Consider the following 7181-nt stretch of genomic DNA (forward strand, 5'->3'; position numbering starts at 1 on the left):
ACCATCCCACACACACCATCTCACACCATCCCACACTCAGCATCCCACACTCACCATCCCACACACACCATCTCACACCATCCCACACTTATCATCCCCCACACACCATCCCACACACGCCATCCCACACACACCATCCTGCCCACACTCATCATCCCACACACACCATCCCACACACACCGTCCCATACTCATCATCCCACACACACCATCCCACACACACCGTCCCACACTCATCATCACAGACACACCAACCCACACACACCATCCCACACTCACTGTCCCACACACACCATCCCACACACACTGTCACACACCCACCGTCCCACATACATTGTCACACATGCCCCCCACCCCACAAGCACCTCCTGCCCCCAGCGCACACACAGTGACCACACCGGTCCCTGCACTATTCCAGCTCCCCCTTTCCTGCACACCCCAAGCCCACCAAAACCCCCTGCTCAGCCCTGGCCAGGGCTCTCAGTGACCAGGGCATGTACAACGTCGTGCCAGGGTCACACATCCCATGTGGGCTGTGACACAGCCTGGCATTACCAACACAGACCCCTGCGAGGGGTCCTCGTGCCAGCAAACAGCAAACCAGGAGCCCACCCAGGGCACTGAGCCCCCCAGAGCCCTGCACCTACTCAGATCCCTGTGCTCCCCAGGAGTCCTGAGCCCACTTATAGCCCTGATCCCACCCATATCCCTGTGCCCGCTTGGATCCCTGTGCCCACCCAGAGCCCTGTTCCCATCTCTCCAGGCAATGTCCTTGTGATGCAGCTGCTCCTTTGCAAACTCGCTGTAAGACAAATAATTTTCCTGATACTTTCCAACCTTTTGATGGGATTTTCATTAAGAGAAGGGGTAGGGAAAAAACCCTATTGAAGAGAAGAATTTTTCAAGTGCTTGCAATGGATTTCCTTCCCCTGCTAGATACAGCTCTGATCCCACTTGTCCTCCTGAAACCCCTCATGCAGGTGGAATTCCCTCAATGGAATCCATAGGTGAATGTCCTGACTGGCAGCCAGGGAGATGCTGTTCTTGGAGGCTCCCCCAGGCTGGAGGGCTGCCAGCCCAGTGCTGGTGTGAACTATGGATAGGAGCAAATGAACTGGTAAAAAAATGCTGCTCGAGCATCCCTGTCTTCTGGAACATTCCCAGGCCCTTTGCAGCAGAGCTCAGTGAGCGATGGGTGGTGATGCCCAGTTCCTGTCATCAGCTCAGGATGGTTCTGAACAGTCAGGGCAGCTTCTTGGGAGAGCTCTGTGCTTGGCACAGGCTCGTGTCAGTGAAGGTTTGGTTGGTTGGTGAGCGTGGGTGTCCTCCTGCTGGGAGACCGGGAACAAACCAAACCTAACAGGGGTTTGCCCATGCTGCTTTGCTGGTGGAAGCACCATGTGAATGAAAAGTAGTGGTGGGGAGTGGGAGGATGATACTGCTCCTGTGTCACCTGCCCCACGTGTGTCACCTGCCCTCGTGTGTCACCTGCCCCACGTGTGTCACCTGCCCCACGTGTGTCACCTGCCCCACGTGTGTCGCCTGTCCTCATGTGTGTCACCTGCCCCACGTGTGTCACCTGCCCCACGTGTGTCGCCTGTCCTCATGTGTGTCACCTGCCCCACGTGTGTCGCCTGTCCTCATGTGTGTCACCTGCCCCACGTGTGTCACCTGCTCTCGTGTCACCTGCCCCACGTGTGTCGCCTGTCCTCATGTGTGTCACCTGCCCCACGTGTGTCGCCTGTCCTCGTGTCACCTGCCCCACGTGTGTCACCTGCTCTCGTGTCACCGTGTGTGCAGCTGCTCTGACCAGCGAGTGCTGAGCGGAGCAGGAGGTCATGGGCAGCACCCCCGGCCCAGGGTAGGGGGCAGGTGGGGGCACTGGGATCGTGTTCTTTCTCTCTTCAGCATCATAGTTTCAACTTTTTCATTCAAAAGTTGGGTTCCTATAATATAGTTACCAGGAGATATGGGAGCCAGGACCTGCAGCACCTGTGTGTGTATTTGCTGGGGGAATGAACAGTTTTCACCCAGATTTTCTCAGGCTGCTGCAGGAACTGGAGAAGAAAAGACTTAGGAAATACCAAAGTCCAGCTCCTGCCATGAATCTTTGTCCTTTCTTCTGTGTTTTCTTGCCCACTTTTGCTTTAATAAAGCAAAGAGAATTTCACTGTGTTCACAGTCCCATAGAAGCTGTCCCTGAGGCTCCCCTCAGGATGGCTAAGCCCTGGAGTAGCTGGGAGCCAACCACATCCACGTTCCCCTGCAGATTCTCTGGCTCTGCTCTGGCTCATCTCAGAGGTGTGGGGGCTTTTGGGCTGGCTCAGACCATCAGCTCCTTCCCAAGGCAGCAGATGGAGGACAAGGGACTCACACTTGGCATCTCCCTGAGAGCAGCATTTGTACATGCGTGGATGGGCACAGTTCCATGACAGAGGGGGCAGAATAAGGGATGCTGCCTTTAGTGAAGGTGGGAAGGACTCTTCCTCAGTCCTGTGTCATGCCAGAAGGTGGGGTCAGGCAGTGCAATGGCATGTGGCATTCCCGAGGCAGAGCTGTGCCCTCCTGAGCCCGACAGGTTCCTGCCAGCGTCCCGTGGCTCAGCAGGGAGTGAGAGCTGAGGCAGTGACTCTCCACTCAGAGGGGCCGTGGATGAGTGGGGAACTGGCAGCATCCATGTGTTGTTGCCATCATGTTAAGAGGCTCTTTGTGCTCGGCTCAGGGAACAGGACCCTCAAGCACGGGCATTGGGCTCAGCAAGGGAGGGAAACCCTGTGGTGCCACTCTGCTCTGAGCCCTGCAGGGCTGTGGGGCCATTGCCATGCTCTGTAGTGATGCTGAGGGGAACCTGAGGAGTCACCAGCCCCCCAGGCAGTCAGAGAGCTGCTGCCCTCACAGTCACCTCACACCACAGAGCGGCCCAGTGGTCCTCACGGTGTCCTTCTCCTTGCTGAGCTCTTGCCTTGGATGTTTCAATAACATAATATATGCTAAAGATATCTGTATCTATGTAAAATAAAGGCATGGCCCATTTTCTGTCACTAAAGATATCTATTTAGTGTGATGTTCTGAGAGAGTCCTCTCTGGTTGCACACTGGGGCACTGAATGCTCTTCAAGAAATGAGTCAGAATGTACCAATTAAATAGAAACTGCTAATTTAATTATTTTTCTGGCTGAGTGCTGCCCAGTTTGCAAAGGTCCTCCCTTTCATGGTGTGCCCAGAGCGCATACTGGAATAGGTGGTGACGGTATTGGCTCCTCCAGCTTTCCTGTAGCTGCTTGTGGTTAGGCAGGGATGGTGTTTGCTCTTGGGGAATGATGCAGTGTCCTTTGTTTCTGTCCTCTTTGACTGCACAAAGTGTCCTGGCATGTTTGGGCAGAATCCTGGGAGTACAGAGCCGTGTCTGTGCTCCACCTGTTCCCAAACCTGGGGCTGACTGTGGGCTGGTGGGTGGCCTGGGGCAGGCAGGGTGCTGCAGCCTCCCCGTGCCCAGCAGTGCCTGCTCCCCCCAGCTCATTGCCTGTGGCAGCAGAGGGACCCTGTGCTTGTGACTCACAGAGAAAATCTCTGCACCCACATAAACCCTCAGCAAGTGGATAAAAGCTGCTCTCTGTGCTGGATGTTTGGTGTTCTGTGGCAATTTTATGCTGTTTCTCTTTGTTAACATGTCTCTGTAATAATAAGGGTTCTCAATTTGATGTATTTTATTTTCTTTGTAATAAGCCAAAAAGCTCCTTGCTGGTGCCTTTTTGCCTGGGGGGCCCTCCCAGGCCACAACTGTGTTCCTGGGAGGAACAAAGGGCAGTGTCTCCAATTGTTCCTTCCACCAGAGAGAGCTGAGGGAAGGTGGGAAGCCAGTGCCTCAGGATTGTGCAGCCTTGGAATGGCAAAGAGACTTTGGGGGATGTTGCCGGTTCTTTCCTGGAACGTGGCTCCAAGGCAAGGGCTGAGCATGACACAGGGGACACCTTGGCCCCATCTCAGTGGGATTGTGACTGCTGAGGCCCCCAGAGCTGCGTGGGGTGGGCACAGCACACGCAGCCTGGGCCGGCCCCGTTTGGAATCAGAGGGCTTTGCCCAGCTTACAGCACCTGAGGGCAAATCCTCTAGGAAAGGACGAAAGGACGTTCTTAGATTGCTGCTAGAGCTCTTTGGTTTTTTTAATTGGAACTGAATGCATTGGATAAGGAAAACAGACCCCCCCAGAGTTGGATGCCGTGGGGGCGAGAGCACAGTGACAGACACTGCCGGCGCCAGCGGGATCCACTGCAGGATGCCCAGGGGACAGCTGAGTCTCAGGTCCCCGCACAGGACTGAAGGCCATTTATTTGTGTAACCAAAGAGAGGAGCCTGCCTGGCACTCAGGTAAAGACAAACCAATGACACTGCGCTTGGGGTAAATGAAAATTCTCCTTTTTGGCTCTGTCAGCCACGCCTGGGTCCCATGTGAGCCCTAGGCTGTGCCACAGGGTGGCCCCTCACGCTTGGTGTTCAGCTCTTTTTGTAACCTGAAAATCTGCTGTTGTTCTGAGTCCAATAAATGCAGAATTTGGTTTGCTGGAGCTCTGCCCTCTGCCTGTGTTTGGCTTTTGTGTTGTTTTTGTGCGTGAAATCGCTGTGGGTGTGACAGCTGTCAGCGAGTGAAGGCGCTGGGAATCAGTGGGTCATTTGTCAGTGGATGAGGCTGTACATTGGGTCATTGTAGGCTTTTCCACAGTCAGATTTCACTATTAATCACATGTCTGAACTGGTAATTCAGTTACACAGTTGACTAATCCTTTCATATATTCCTCTTTGGGTCTTTTAAATTGAATTTCATTTGATTAATGTATTTCTCAAAACAAGAAGCTAATAAAGGCCAGTGTCCTCCTCCTTTCGTTGTTGTTTTCGGTAACTTTACGAGCAATTGTAAATCCAGTCTGCTGGAATGTCTTTATAAAATTGACCTGTGCTCTCTAAGTAATAAAGAAGACGCTTATCAGCCACTTGTTAATTCAAGGCACAGATGAGAACCCTGCCCAGGGCCAAGATTTGATTAACTGAGACAAAGCAAACAGCTTGAAAAAAACCCACCTCAAAAGGCCACAGATAACTGACAATGCCTGGTGTGTAACTGCACTGCAGCAATCCACACACCGTGGCCCAGGAGCTGCAGCACAGAGCGCCAAGGGCACCAGAGCCTTGGCATTAGGGCTAGTCACATGCAGGGAATCTGTCCCATCCCTCACTCTGAGTCACAGAAAAATTAATGTGTTATTTTCCAAATGTACCCTTAGCGGACACTGGGAGGGCCACCTTTGCGCAGGGCTGTGGTGGTATCTTGGGTACCTGCTGGCATCTCAGCCGCAGTGCCACCTGCCAAATGGTCACTGGCCACCAACGTCCACAGGGACATGCAGGAGTCACTGCTCCAGTGACTCACTGAGGGCCCCAGTGCGTTGGTGGCCACACATTCCTGGGCTTACATCGGCCTTTGGCAGCTCCTGACTCGTGTGGCTTGACCAGTGTCTGTGGGAGGACAGTGAGGGAACCAGTCCGAGGGCTGCCAGGGTTGGGACTGCCAAGGGGCAAATCCACCTCACTCAACTCCTTCTGCCCCGTTATGTTCCAGCTGTCTCTGCTGCGTATCCCACATCCTGCATCCCACACCATGCACCCCACATCCCACACCCTGTGTCCTGCATCCCACACCCTGCATCCCACATCCCACACCCTGTGTCCTGCATCCCACACCATGCACCCCACATCCCACACCCTGTGTCCTGCATCCCACACCATGCATCCCACACCCTGCATCCCACATCCCGCACTCTGCATCCCACATCTCCTATCCTGCATCTGACATCCCATATCCCACACCCTGTGTCCTGCATCCCACACCCTGCATCTCATACCCTGCATCCCACACCCTGCACTCTGCATCCCACATCCCCTATCCTGCATCCGACATCCCATATCCCACACCCTGCATCCCCCATCCTGCATCCCCCATCCTGCATCCCCATCCCACCCCCCTGCCACTGCTCACCAGGACCCCAGACCACTGTGAAGCTGCTGCCCCCCCGACCCTTCCAAACCGCAGCAGCTGCCGGGGCAGTGACAGCCACTGTGCCACCACTGGGGCTGAGCCACGTGAGGGTTCCAGAGCTGCCCTTGGAGATGCCTCTGCTCCCCAGCAGAGCGGCACTGGGATCTCTGGAGAAAGTTCAGCCATCAGAAAGAAGAAGAAAATTGGAAACATGGAAATATCATGAAAGCCCCAAAATGGCCCTGTGCTTTAAGGCTGTTTGCTTATCCTTGTCCTCGGAGCAGCCAGCAGGAAATTTTTAGAACAGAAAAGAGTTCCGTTTCCCAAAATGATGATGAACTGTGTCGAACAGCTCTTTTGGCACCAGTTCCCCTCCCCGGGGGCCCACAAGTGCCAGCACTGGGACCCTGCTGAGCTGGCAGCCAGCCCCTGTGCCTTGCAGGCTGTCAGGGCTGTGCCCACGCTCCCAGGAATGAGCTGGTGGCAACTGCAGACCTCAGCGGGGTCACGGCGACTCGAGCGCCCTGACACGAGGGACATCGGCCAACACCGGGGTTTGTTCTGTACCCAAAACTCTGCCACCTCTGCCCGCCGGCGGGGGGCAGGCGCCAAGGGGAGGGCAAGCGGGGCCCAGCAGAGTGACACAATGGCACAGTGGGGTGACATGGTACAGTGCCACACTGCCACAGTGCCACAGGGAGAGCCTGCACGGTCGAGTCACCAAAGGGAGCCAGGGTGTGCAGCATGCAGAGCAAGGGAAGATGGAGCTGTGGGACGATGGAAGTCCTGTGGGTTTTCCTCTGAGCCGACATGAGAATGGCCACATTTTATACAGGATTTCAAGAATCTTCAGAAGTTCTGCCTTGCAGGAGCCCTTAGAAACTCTGAGAAAGGTTGTTAAAGCACTTCTGAAAACAGAGAATGAAAAACATCACAGCTTTTACTGGTTTAAAGCATCTCCTGACTGATTAAACCAATCACAGGACTTTTTGGTGTCCTGACCTGATTTACAGCTGTGTGTACAGGACAAGAAATCTACTGAGGGCTGCCAGGAACCCACCCGGCACAGGGAGCTGCTCCCAGCTTGGAGCATCCAGATGGGTAATTGTGCAGTGGGGTGGGCCAGGGAGAACTACAGAGCTGAAAACTGCA

The sequence above is a fragment of the Empidonax traillii genome, unplaced genomic scaffold (genome assembly GCF_003031625.1).
Source record: "Empidonax traillii isolate 1590-97213 ecotype Southwest subspecies unplaced genomic scaffold, ASM303162v1 scaffold1138:size371499, whole genome shotgun sequence".
Classification (NCBI taxonomy): Eukaryota; Metazoa; Chordata; class Aves; order Passeriformes; family Tyrannidae; genus Empidonax; species Empidonax traillii.